Here is a 14,412-nt window from a genome sequence, read left to right on the forward strand (position 1 = left end):
TGCCTGTCCCACATCGGACTTGTCAGTCACCAACGAGCCTGCAGCAGACGTGGACATTTTACCCCTCCATAAATCTTCATCCGCGAAGCCAAGCCAAAGAAGAAAGAAGAAGTAAACATAAATGGTTCACCTGTTCCTCCAGGTGTAAGTATACTGGCCTTCTCTTCAATACAGATGTATCCTATGAACCATCTTCATATGTTACATTAATGTAACTGCCAATTATTTAAAAAAAAGTTGCTTAATAGATGCTCAAGTGTGAGCATCGAACTGACCGGAAGCTAATTCAGTACTCCAGGCAGCACAAAGAAAGCAAATCTCTCATTGACCTTGTGCAATAAAAAATATCTTCATCTTACAGACTTGCAGGAAATCTGTTAGAGTTTGATTTGATCTCCAGTTGCACAAACAATTCAACAGTGTAGTGATCAAATCAAATTGTTTACGCATTAGTCTTTTAGGAACTGATATCCAGACTGATATTTAGTGGCAAGGATCTATCAACTCAAATAATAGATCACACAATACTGCTTTGAGAGATTTCAGACTGTCCAGTGAAAGTTTCAATTGAAAGAAATAATCAATTAGAGTTAATGATATGGTTAAAACTAAATATAACACATATAGACTGACAGGAGGATGCCAGATTCTAACATACAGCAGGGTAAAAGGAAGTTGACATGAACAATAGATTACATCAATTCACAAGCAGATGATACATTGAACAGCGTTAGAAAATGCCGTTTGGATTCATCTGTGTTTAGAATGTTGAGGGTGAACTAATCATTTGGGATATTTTTTAAATGATAAATGGACTAATAGGAGATACAGAATAAAACAATTTCTTCTGGTAGGAGAATCTAAAAAGAGAGAACATAATCAATATAAGGGTAGGTTATTTAGGGTTGAGAAGAGGAAAAAAAAAACTCACATAAAAGAAAGAAGACATCTGTAACTCCTTTCACAATAAAGCAATGGGGAAGGGATCTTATGGGATAATTCACACAGACAGTCCTCTTCTTATCATGCCAGAAAACTCTTTTCTTTATCTAAAATATGAGATAAAAAGAAAGAAAAAGATCTCCAACTCACTATCAATGCAACTTTTGGCCATAAATCAAGTCGGTAGACATGCACTCAAGAATAGATACCAATGAGTATCAAAGCTCTGATGTGTTATTTTGTCACTCATTAAGGAAGAACATGAAGTTGGATCTTCTTCAGCAGCATCTCCAACATCGAAGTACTCGAGATGGCAGAGGCCGACAGCATCGAATCCACGCTGCTGAAGATCAAACTGCGCTGGGTAGGTCACGTCTCCAGAATGGAGGACCATCGCCTTCCCAAGATCGTGTTATATGGCGAGCTCTCCACTGGCCACCGAGACAGAGGTGCACCAAAGAAGAGGTACAAGGACTGCCTAAAGAAATCTCTTGGTGCCTGCCACATTGACCACCGTCAGTGGGCTGATCTCGCCTCAAACCGTGCATCTTGGCGCCTCACAGATCGGCGGGCAGCAACCTCCTTGGAAGAAGACTGCAGAGCCCACCTCACTGACAAAAGACAAAGGAGGATAAACCCAACAGCCAACCCCAACCGACCAATTTTCCCTTGCAACCGCTGCAACCGTGTCTGCCTGTCCCGCATCGGACTTGTCAGCCACAAACGAGCCTGCAGCTGACGTGGACATTACCCCTCCATAAATCTTCGACTGCGAAGCCAAGCCAAAGAAAGAAGGAAGAACAGCAAAATGTGATTACAGGACTCACTTTGGATATACATGGTAAACAAGAGGGATGTGCAAGGTGTAATTTACCAATGTCACTCAGGGGAAGTGATGAATAACTTTGAATTAGCCATAGATTAGATACATAATTAAATATAACTCCCATTTCTTTGGATTTCTTCACTTCAGGGCAGATCAGTACCGGAGCACTGCAGGAATGCATACTTATCCACCTGCTCTGCTCACTTCACACATATGACTGTATGGTTTGGTAATGACGACAACAACACCATTTACAGATTTGCTGATGACACCACAGTAGGGGGCGATATAAAAAGGTGCAATGAGTGAGCATACAGGGGGTAGATGGAAAACTTGGCTGAATGGTGCACTACTAATAACCTCTCACACAATGTCACTAAAACCAAGATCATTATAGACGTTAGGAAGGGAAAACCAGAGGTATACAGTGTAGTGATCATTGAATGAATTCAGAAGTGGAGAGGTTGGGAGTCACTTGGGAGTCACTATCTCAGAGGACCTTTCCTGGATCCAACACACTAATATCATAGTAAACAAAACATAATAATGCCTCTACTTCCTCAGGAGTTTATGGCGGTTCAAAATGACTTTGTAAACAGATGAGTAGTGGAAAGTGTGCTGACCAGCTGCATCATGGCCTGGAGTAGGCCTCCAATACCTCGAAGCAGAAAATCCTGCAAAAGCTAGTGGACTTAGCCCAGTGCATTACAGCAAAACTCTCCCCACCATCGAGAAAATCTGCATAGAATGCTGCTACTGGAGAGCAACATAAATTATAAAAGATCCGTGCCACCCAGGATATTCCCTGTTCTCGTTGCTGCCATCAGGAAAGAAGCATCTGTGCCACTAGACTTGTACCACCCAGTTCAGGAACAGTTGCTACCCTTCCATGATCAGACTTCTAAAAGGACTCAATCAGACACTCACTTAAAGACTCCTACTTTGCACATTATGTATGACTAAATATTTCTTTTTGTATTGCACAGTCAATTTGTTTACATAGCTCTGTTTACATTTCTATCTTCTGCATTTGTATCTTTTTTCTTGAGTACAGTTGTCAGCTCCCCACCTTACCTCCTTTTCCTTCCCTTTTCTTCCTGCTTTCTCTGCAACTGGCTGTACAACTGAGAACAAGATCTATTGCCTCATGAAGCCAAGCATTAGTCGACAGAAATTGTTACTAGGTGGTGTCATTAAGTAAAGTATCATTTCATGGAGAGTAGGCTGAAATCTCTACCGCTTACCAACTCTGAAAACACTTCTACCAACACATGTATTTATACAGAGACAAACAAGCTTTTACAGAAATTATGATTACATTATTTAATTTAAAACATTTAAACTATATCTAAACCTTAATTCCAATTTTTCTTAAATTAAAACTTTAGTTTTGTCTAATTGTAAGAAAAATTCATCATTAACCAGTCAGTGTCCTTAACTTACAGTCAAGGCTACAATTTAGTTTCCAAATACAGTAAAAGTCCAAAAATCCAGATGCCAGAAATTGAGACCACATGAGAACCCAGACGTTTTAAAATTGAGCGGGGGTGCGTGCGTGTGAGAGAGAGAGAGAGAGAGAGAGAGAGAGAGATGCCACAGATGAACAATGGTAACATGTGACTACACTTAATACTGGTAATCATCACAAGGAAATCCATTTGTATACTGTATTTTTCTTACAACATTCATTTTTTAAACATTATTTCAAACATGACACTTTTTTTATAGTGAAAAAATGTTATATTTTCTTTTTTGTGGTGTTGACTTTATTTTCCTTTAAACTGTTCATTTTGATAAATAAAGCATGATGTACATGCTAATAAATAAATTATTTAAAAAATCATCTATTCATCTCTTCTTTATTCCTCCTCAATTTGAATTTTAAAAGTACTGCCCGAGGATCCAGAAAATCCAATAATCCAGACCGACCCACTCCCCGATTTTAGGACTGTTATTGTAGAATGTCTTGCTGAACCAAATTAGTCAAGTCCAGGTGCTGTATTAAAATGGGCTCTTTTCCAACTATGTCAGTATCAACATCTCCGTATGAAATTTCTCCCACAGGTGGTCGCAGGAGGTCCCCAGGATACGTGTTCCTGAGAACTGTCCATGTCTGAAATGAGCAAACACTCCAAAAATCATCATGTGAATTTTTGAACCTTGACAGGTTTGAGAAACTAATTTGTAAAGGGTAAGCTGGAGAAGGTTAATGCAGGTGATGGGAGTTGTGACCAGCAAGTGAACTGTGTCAAACTTGAATACAGTTCAAATGGAGTGATGGGGAAGCTGATCTGGTAATCAGCCAGAAAACTGTCAGCAGTTTAATGGAAGAAAGTGTGCACAAATGAGAGTTGGACCAGGAGTCAGCTTTGGCTTTCATTGTAAGGGGATAGTGCATGGAACAGTATAGCACAGGAACAAACCCTTCAACCAAACATGATGCCAAATTAAACTAAAACTCTGCTGCTTGCACATGCTCCATATGTCTCTATTCTCTGCATATTTGTGTCCATCTAGAAGCCTCTACTTGAATACCTTCTTTCCTACTACCTTGATCCAGGCTTCTTTGTAAAAGAAAACTTGCCTCTCAACTTAAATTCATGTTCTCTTGTGGGAGGCATTTTTACCCAGGGGTAAAGATTCTGACCATCTACCTATCAATGCTTCTCATACTGTAATTTTGTAGACTTCTATCAGGTCTCCCCTTAGTTTCTAGCACTACAGAGAAAGCAACACGTTTGTCAAACCTCTCCCAACAGCTTATACTCTCTATTCCTCTGCCCATATCTGGAGAGCATCACATTTTAAAAAATAGAACATGACAGCAGAATACAGGCAATTTGGTCCCACCCATATACTGTACAGCTTAAAAAAAAACCTTAAATCCTCCCTACCTCATAACCCACTATTTTTCTTTCATCCATGGGCCTGTCTAAGAGTCTTTTAAAGATCCCTATTGTTCCATCCTCCACCACTACCCCTGGCAATGCATTCCAGGCACTCACAACTCTCTGTAAAAAACTTAACCCTTGATATCTCTATTAGACTTTCCTCCCTTTATTGTACAGATGCCCTCTGCTGTTTGCTACTCCCATCCTGGGAAAAAGATACTGGCTGTCTCCTTATCTTTGCTTCTCATAATTTTGTAGACCTCTATTAAGTCACCTCTCATTCTTCTTCACTCCAAAGAGAAAATCCCTAGCTCTGCTAACCTTGCATCATTAGACATATTTTCTAATCTAGGCAACATCCTGGTTAATCTCCTCTGCATCGTCTCCATAGCTTCCACATCCTTCCTGTAATGAGGTGACCAGAACTGACACAATATTCCAAGTGTTGTTTCACAAAAGATTTATAGAGCTGCAACATTAGCTCACAGTTCCTGAACTCAATCCTTCGACTAATGAAGGCCTTAAGAATTCCCTCCAATAATTTGCCCTCCACTCTGTAAGACTCACTGGATTAAAATTCCCAGGATTCTCATGATTACCTTTTTTAAACAAGGGGACCACATTTATAGTTCTCCAATCCCTGTGCAACTGGTCCCTAAGTATCCTTCACATCATTCTGTGCCTTCTCTTGAGAACGCTTGTTCCCAATTTGCTCTTCCTATTTCCTACCTTATCCCATCATAATTAGCCCTTCCTCAACTAAACACCTTCCCATTTTGTCTGTTTTTTGTCCTTGTCTGTAGCTATGTTAAAGCTCAGGGAGTTGTGGTCAATATCACCGAAAAGTTCCCCCACTGACCAGGTGACCAATTTCATTACCCAGCACTAGACCCAGAATGGTCTTTTCTCCAGTCAGTTAGTCCACATACTGTGTCAAGAATCCTTCTTGGACACATCTGACAAATTCTATCCCTCTTGCAGACAGGAGGTGTCTGTCAGCATTTGGGAAGTTGAAGTCTCCCATTACAATTTTTGCACTATTCCAAAATCTGTCTACTTATATGTTCCTCAATGTCCCAAGGGTTATTGGAGGACCTATAAACTACTCCCAATACAGTGATTGCACCCTTTCTATTTCTGATTTCTGCCCACACAGACTCAATGAATATTGCCTCCACACCTTCCTCCCTTTCTGCAGCTGGTACAGATAAATGCACGTTGTAAATGCTGGTAAAACATGTCCTAGGGCTATGGGATGTTTGATCCAGTCTGCATTCCTTAGATTATTTGAAGAATCTAACCTGATAGAAGTCTATTTGAAGACTTGGGAGGAAATGGCTACAGGGGTTAGGGGAGGGTTTATAGTTCCCAAGGACAGTGATTTGAACTGCTATTTTTCTCACCATATTTGAGGAGGAATATGTATTAATATTAATGAGATGTCTGTATGTTAATTGTAATGGAAAATGACAGTAAAACCCCTGGTATCTGGCACCTATGGGAATTGGCCAATGCCAGATTAGTGTGTTTTCCAGTTGCTTGCTATTGTATGTTGCGTGATTGGCAAAATTATAGCGAAATGCTAATTTCAAATGCACATTTTTAAAATCTATTTAGTTTCTGCGATTTTTATTGCCTGTTGCTCAAAGTTTGCCGATTGCTTAAATTCCAGATACCAGGGATTTTACTATTTAATGAATATTTTCTCTGGATTTAATTTGAACATGTGAACTCTCTGGGATAATGAAATGTATTTGAGTGAACAGATTGAAGGTAATTCGTGGAAAGAAATCATTAAACAGTAATGAAAACTGCACATGTCAAATGAGAAGTGCAAAATGAAGGACTGGCGAGTGGAGCATGCAATTATTGTTTCACAATGTCCTTTTTCTAACGATAAATGTAGAACCTACTATTACTTCAGAGAATCATTATCATTTTTATAATTCAAAGTGTGCAGTATGAAATTGAAATTGTTTTATTTTGGAAAGCAAATTTAATTGATTTAATATTGATATTTTGTCATTTACGTTGTATAATGTATATGTGAACTGAAGTTCTTACTTGCTCTAGTCAAACAGGTATTTAGTAAGAGAAAACAAACTATAATAGCGTACATGAAATTAATCTATGGAAAGAGATAACAAATACAGAAGTTACAGATAATAAATATTTACAGTTACTATCGTGTAAAAAAAGGAGCATTACAATGGCATAGAGAACCCTTTCTGTGGTGTTTATAGTAAGGGTAGTGAGGGGAAAATCAAGAGACTGATATTTGTAGACAGGAAAACTGTTCTTGAACAAAGAGTTGATGACTTTCAGGCTTCTGTATCTTCCTAGCAGTGAGAAGTAATTGTTATCAGGGTGATGGGGGTGGGGGGCTGGGAGGACAGTGTCCTTTATGATGTTGGCTGTCTCTTCAGATAAACCCTCACATGGATGTCTGCAATAAATGGGAGTTGTTTACCTCCATCCTGTCAATATTCCATAATCACATTCACATATATGAGGGTTAGACCACTGAGTGCCTTGAGTCTGCTTCATCAATCAGCAAGGTCATAGCTGAAGACACACAGGAGAGGGCAGATGCTGGAATCAGGAGCCCAATACAATCTGCTGGAGGATCTCAATGGGTCGAACAGCATCAGTAGGAGAACAATAGTGGTTGATTTAGTCTCTGTTTTGAGCCAAAACTCTTCATATGGACTGAAGAAAGTTAGTACAAAAGCAGTAAAGAGGACAGGGTGGGAGGGGTGAGGCAGCCTTTCAAAGTTGGGATGTGGAACATGGGATTGGGGAGTCAGGCAGAGGTGAAATATCAGACAGAGGCAGAGGGGTGGCAGATGTCAGTGAAAGGGAGGGAGAGAGTCAAGAAAACCAAAGGGGTCAGGTGGAGGAAGATGGGTCATACAGGGTGGTGTGGGTGATTATAAAAACAAAGACTGCCAGTGGTGGAATCTAATAAGAAAAAAGGTGAGAATTGTGGCATAAAGAAAGACCAAAATGGAACTGAAGACCATAAAACTGTAAGATATACGAGAGGAATTAGGCCATTCAATCCATTGAGCCCATTCATCATTCCATTATGGCTGATTTACTATCCTTTTCAACCATGTTCTCCTGCCTTCTCCCTTAACCCTTAATTCCCTTTCCAATCAAGAATGTACCTCTGCCTTAAATATCCCCAATGACGGCCTCCACAGCTGAAATTCCTTCTCATCTCTGTTCTAAGGGAATTCTGAAACTGGGTATTTTGGTCCCAGACTCCCCCACCATAGGAAATATCATTTGTACATCCAGTTTGATCCCCCTTCTTCTTCTTAACTCCAGCTTTTACAGTGCCAGAGCCTTGAAATCCTCCTCATATGAAAACTCTTTCACTCTGGCGATCATCCTTGTAAACCTCCCCTGGGCCCTCTCTAATGCCAACACACCCTTCATTAGATATGGAGTCCAAAATTGCTCACAATATTCCAAATGTGCTCCGACCAATGTCTTGTAAAGCCTCAACCTCACATCCCTGCTTTTATATTTTATCTCTCTCAAAATTAATGCCAGCGTTCCATTGGCCTTTCTTAACACGAACTCTACATGCAAGTTGACATCAGGGAGTCTCGCACAAGCTCTGTCCTTCTGATTTTGAATTTATTGTCCATTTAGAAAATAATCTATACTTTTATTCCTTCCACCAAAGTGGATGATAAAACACTTCTCCACACTATACTCCATCTGCCATTTCCCTCCCTTCTAATTCTAAACTTACATCCATTTCTGGAATGCTACCAATATTATTTTAAAATACCTTTTTAACCTAATGCCATCTCCTTAAGTCCATAATAGATTTCTCATGTTCACTTTCTATTGGTCAAGGGCCCTGTTTGAAAAGTATAATGAAATGGTTTCAGTAAAAAAGGAAAGACCCAAAAGGTGGTTTATTTGAGGTTCTTCTCAGACCACTTACATTTACACATTGAGACCTGCGAAATCAAATATGTCAAGGGCCAATTAAAAGGAGGGTAAGTATAAGGGTGCGGCCAGTTAGGAGCATATCAGGACTAAGGTAAGACGGTCACATTTAATTTAATATATATCTTTATTTTTCTCTTGTAAGGTGACAGAAGAAAGAGGCGGGATGTGTGTGAGGGCAGTTTGCTGCTCACAGTATCAGATGTGGGAAGTCCCGGACATCCATGTCTGCACTAGGTGTGCTGTACTGCAGCATCTTAGGGACCGAGTCAGGGAACTGAAGCTGCAGCTTGATGACCTCGCTCTGGTCAGGGAGAGTGAGGCCATCTTAGACAAGAGTTATAATCAGGTGATCTCACTAGGGCCACGGGAGGAGAAACATTGGGTTACTGTTAGGAGGAGGAATGGAAAGGGCCAGGTTCAAGAGAGAGCACCTGAGCCTGTGCTCCTCAGCAATTGGTACTCCTCCATGAGTACTGTTTGGGGGGGGGGGGGGACAATCAGGCTAAGGAATGCAGCAGTGGCTGTACCTCTGGTGTAGGGACAGCAGCTGTAGCCCAGAAGGGTAGAGAAAGGAAGAGGAGGGCAATAGTTATAGGGGATTCGACGGTCAAGAGGACTGACAGAATATTTTGCGGATATGACAAAGGAAAACCAGATGGTGGTTTGCCTCTGTGGTGCCAGGGTCCGGGATTTAACAATGAATGTTCAAGACATCCTAAAAGGGGAGGGTAATGAACCAGAGGTCATGATACATGTTGGTACCAAAGACATTGGGAGGAAGGAGGAAGTGGTTCTAAAGAATGAATATAGGGAGTTAGGTAGGGAGCTCAGAAAAAGGACAGCAAAGGGAGTCATTTCTGGATTATTTCCTGTGCCACGTGATAGTGAGGGCAGGAATAGAATCAGGTGGAGGTTGAATGCATGGCTAAAGGGGTGGAGTAGGAGACGGGGATTTGAGTTCTTGGATCACTGGGACCTATTTTGGGGGAGGTGGGACCTGTACTGTAAGGATGGGTTACATTTGAATCCCAGAGGGACCAGTGTCCTGGCGTATGCTAGGGCTACCAGGAGGCGTTAAACTAGTATGGTTGGGGGAAAGGGTCCATTTAAGGATGGACAGCAGAGAGAAGTTTTGTAGGCAAAGGAAAAAGGCTTATTCACAAAATTTGGGAGTGGAACAGCAGTTGATTGAGGAGGAAAGGGATAGATGCTATAATGGGGAAGGGAGGATGGTGACAAATAATAGTGTGGATGGCAGAGAGGGGGATAGGCAGAAAGTAAGATCTGGGAAATCTCTGAGATGCAAGGAGTGTTGTAAGGAAGGTGGATGAGCTGAAGATGTGGATAGAGACGGCAGTATAATGTGGTGGCAATTAGTGAGACGTGGTTGAAGGAGGGTTGTGACTGGTAGTTAAATATCCCAGGATTTTGTTGCTTTAGGTGTGATAGAATTGGAGGGGTGGGGGGGGGGATGGTATTACTTGTCAAGGAAGATATAACAGCGGTGCTGAGATGTGATAGATTGGAGGGCTCATCAAGGTAGGCGGTGTGGGTAGAATAAAAAAAATTAAAAAGTGAGGTTACGATTATAGGGGTGTATTATAGACCACCAAATGGGGAGAAGGAACTAGAAGAGCAAATCTGTAGGGAAATAGCTGAGATATCCAGTAAGCACAGGGTTGTGTTAGTTGGGGATTTTAATTTTCCTAACATAGATTGGGAGACACACTCAGTGAGTGGGTTGGATGGCTTAGAGGTTGTAAAATGTGTGCAGGATTGCTTTTTGCATCAATATGTTGAGGTACCCACTGGAGAGGGGGTAGTGTTAGAGCTACTGTTGGGGAATGAAATAGAACCATATAACACTATCTTGGGAAGGCGATGGTCCTCCATTCTGGAGACATGACCCACCCAGCGCAGTTGGGTCTTCAGCAGCATGGATTCAATGCTTGCAGACTCTGCCAGCTCGAGTACTTCGATGTTGGTGATGAAGTCATTCCAATGAATGTTGAGGATGGAGCGGAGACAGCGCTGATGGAAGTTTTCTAGGAGCTGTAGGTGATGCCGGTAGAGGATCCATGATTCGGAGCCGAACAGGAGCGTGGATATGACAACGGCTCTGTACACGCTGATCTTTGTGTGTTTCTTCAGGTGGTTGTTTTTCCAGACTCTTTTGTATCTAGAGGGTCAAATGGCCTGTTTTCTGTGCTGTAGTGTTCTACAGTTCTTTAGTTCTAAACATTAATTGATCTTTTATTGAATTTAGCCTGTTTAATCACATAATGATGCGTTAGTTCAACTGACCTAAAAATGTTTTGCTGTTGATTTTCATTTGTACTCAGCATCTGATGCCTCGTCTTTGTGTCCAACAATAGTTGGCCAGTATGGATGGATTCCAGTTGCCCTGATACTATTTTTTCATGGTTGCAATGTCCTGGAGAAACCTTTCATCATGTTCATCACTGACTGCACCAAGGTCAGCAGGGAAGACGTCCAAGTGCAAATGCAGAAAATTAATTTTCAATGACATGTTGTACTTCATGGTTTTGATTGCTTGAAGCATATTGTCAATCAACTGGATGTAGTTTCATGCTCTGTAAATGCCAAGAAAATTCTCAACAGCATCTTTAAATACTTTTCAGTCATGCCCAGGCCTCAAACAGCATTTACAGAGCACCTTCACTGAACGCACGCCTATGCCTGCTTGGACTGACCAGAACAGCTGCTTTGTTGGCAATATACCAGCAGACTTAAAATATGACAGGAAATCATAAAAATAGGTTATATCTAAAAACAGTACGTGATAGGTAATTTTTAAGGTGATTTTTGTGATTAGCAGTCCAAAATTCATAAAATAGTCCAAAAAGTGTTTAGGAAGCAAAATCTTCATTATCCAATGATAAAAGCATGTGGGCTAGTCCAAGTGCTTTTCAACCAGGTTTTCACTGAAAATTATTAATTTCATAATATATACAGGTACATAATCATTTTCTGAAATTGTGTAAACCGAAAACCTTCCAAAACTGAACATTTTTTTATTGCATGTACAGCAGGGGTTCAGCTTAGTTTGAGTCAATTTAAGTTTGAAGATTTACTGTATGTTTTACTTAAAAATACAAGGATTGGCCTCCAGCAAAATTTCAGGAACCTCGCTGAAAGGATATTTGACAGAGGGAAGAGCTTAAGGAGAGAGCAGCTGCATAATTCAAGCAGCCGGGCAGGGAGGGAGCGGCAGTGTGGCTTGGGCGGGTGAATGGGGAGAGAGTGGCAGCGTGGCTCGGGTAGGCCTGTGGGGAGAGGGTGGTCTACCTTTACCTTTACCTCACTTCACTTACCACCCACCTCCCCCATCCAACGCCGTCGTGACCCCCTCCACAATTACTTAAGAGTACCGCTGTTTTAATATTATTCCGTTATCTGAAAAGTTCCGAAATCCTAAAAGTATCCGGTCCCAAGGATTTTGGATAAAGGATCAAGCATCTGTACCAGGTTCCATGGCCATCTAATTTTGACTTGAGTGTAAGATAGGCATCCTTCCCATTCTTGAAGTTCAATTTTGGGGCGGAAATTTGAAATTTTTTTTGGCAGGAACTCAAGTTTCCCTTTCTTTCACTCATGTAGAAATAGAACCTACAGATTTCTCATCCAAATATGCAGGCATCCGCATGGCTGCTTATGGGCATAAACTGAGGATGGCAGGAGATCCACTTCGCCACACAATGATCCATTTTTCAGACAATATGTGGACTGAGTGGAAATTCTACAGAAAAGCATCAAAACTTTTTACACAGTCAATTGTAGATTTAGGAAGGTTGCAATGAAGAAATCTGCAGCTCAAATCTTTAATTGTGGCTCTTCATTTCTCAATGGAGCATTAGTTTTCATTTCATTAGAAAGAGCAAGTCAACTTGAGAAAAAACATGCAAATGACCAAATGTCTAAACCGGGAACGGCATCTGTGATAATGCAGATACAGTACCATCTACAGGTGTAACAGCTCATGGCAACTTTTTTTTGGAAAATAAATATTTACCGAAGCATAACATTGTCAAAATTATTTTGTGTTTCTTATAAGAATCAGAATCAGAATTTATCGTCATGAACAAGTCATGAAATTCGGTGTTTTGCAGAAGCATCATATTGAAAACATTCATATTCTAACCATCTTACTATATTACTATATAAAAAATATAGTGCACGAAAAGTAAGGCAGTGTCTTTGGTTTATTGATTATTCAGGAATCTGATGGGAGCAGGGAAGAAGCTGTCACTGTGCCATTGAGTGCTCGCCTTTAAGCTCCTGTACCTTTTCCCTGATGGTAGCAGAGTGAGCGGCATCATGGACAAGTTGCTCTTGTGTCTTGGTGTGAGCTTGCAGGCGCCTCAGATTGAAGAGACTTCCATTCAGAGCCAGCTCTCCAGCGCATGACGTCCTGTTTTGCGGAAACTGCCAAAATGTTTGGCCTGGAAGTCAGCCTGAAGAAAACTGAGGTCCTCCATCAGTCAACTCCCCACCATGACCCCCACATCTCCATCGGGCACACAGAACTCAAAACAGTTTACCTACCTCGGCTGCACCATTTCATTTGATGCAAGGATCGACAAAGAGATAGACCACAGACTCGCCAAGGCAAATAGGGCCTTTGGAAGACTACACAAAAGAGTCTGGAAAAACAACCACCTGAAGAAACACACAAAGATCAGTGTGTACAGAGCCGTTGTCATATCCACGCTCCTGTTCGGCTCTGAATCATGGATCCTCTACCGGCATCACCTACAGCTCCTAGAACACTTCCATCAGCGCTGTCTCCGCTCCAACCTCAACATTCATTGGAATGTCTTCATCACCAACATTGAAGTACTCAAGCTGGCAGAGTCCTCAAGCATCGAATCCATGCTGCTGAAGTCCCAACTGCGCTGGGTAGGTCACGTCTCCAGAATGGAGGACCATCGCCTTCCCAAGATCGTGTTGTATGGCGAGCTCTCCACTGGCCACCGAAACAGAGGTCCACCAAAGAAGAGGTACAAGGACTGCTTAAAAAAATCTCTTGGTGCCTGCCACATTGACCACCGCCAGTGGGCTGATATCGCCTCCCACCGTGCATCTTGGCAACTCACAGTTCGGCGGGCAGCAACCTCCTTTGAATAAGACCGCAGAGCCCACCTCACTGACAAAAGACAAAGGAGGAAAAACCCAACACCCAACCCCAACCAACCAATTTTCCCCTGCAACTGCTGCAACCATGCCTGCCTGTCCCGCATCGGCCTTGTCAGTCACCAACGAGCCTGCAGCTGGCGTGGACTTTTACCCCCTTCATAAATCTTTGTCCGCGAAGCCAAGCCAAAGAAAGAAATAAAGTATTTGCTGAGCTTCTCCAATATGGAAGCACAGAAAGACTGTCTTCTTTCTTTGGCTTGGCTTCGCGGACGAAGATTTATGGAGGGGGTAAAAGTCCACGTCAGCTGCAGGCTCGTTTGTGGCTGACAAGTCCGATGCGGGACAGGCAGACACAGTTGCAGCGGCTGCAGGGGAAAATTGGTTGGTTGGGGTTGGGTGTTGGGTTTTTCCTCCTTTGCCTTTTGTCAGTGAGGTGGGCTCTGCGGTCTTCTTCAAAGGAGGTTGCTGCCCGCCAAACTGTGAGGCGCCAAGATGCACGGTTTGAGGCGATATCAGCCCACTGGCGGTGGTCAATGTGGCAGGCACCAAGAGATTTCTTTAGGCAGTCCTTGTACCTTTTCTTTGGTGCACCTCTGTCACGGTGGCCAGTGGAGAGCTCGCCAT

General features: G+C 41.9%; 1 long non-coding RNA gene across 3 annotated transcripts in view; it reads right to left on the reverse strand.

Moving 5' to 3' along the window:
* The window catches only part of LOC138751785 (uncharacterized), a 57,777-nt gene extending 57,522 nt beyond the window's left edge, over positions 1–255 (reverse strand). For all 3 annotated transcript variants that reach the window (XR_011350180.1, XR_011350181.1, XR_011350179.1), the window contains exon 1: positions 131–255. This is a non-coding gene — a long non-coding RNA (uncharacterized lncRNA). The remainder of the gene's footprint in view (positions 1–130) is intronic.
* Positions 256–14,412: the final 14,157 nt, after the last annotated feature.

Source organism: Narcine bancroftii, chromosome 1 (assembly GCF_036971445.1).
Source record: "Narcine bancroftii isolate sNarBan1 chromosome 1, sNarBan1.hap1, whole genome shotgun sequence".
Lineage (NCBI taxonomy): Eukaryota > Metazoa > Chordata > Chondrichthyes > Torpediniformes > Narcinidae > Narcine > Narcine bancroftii.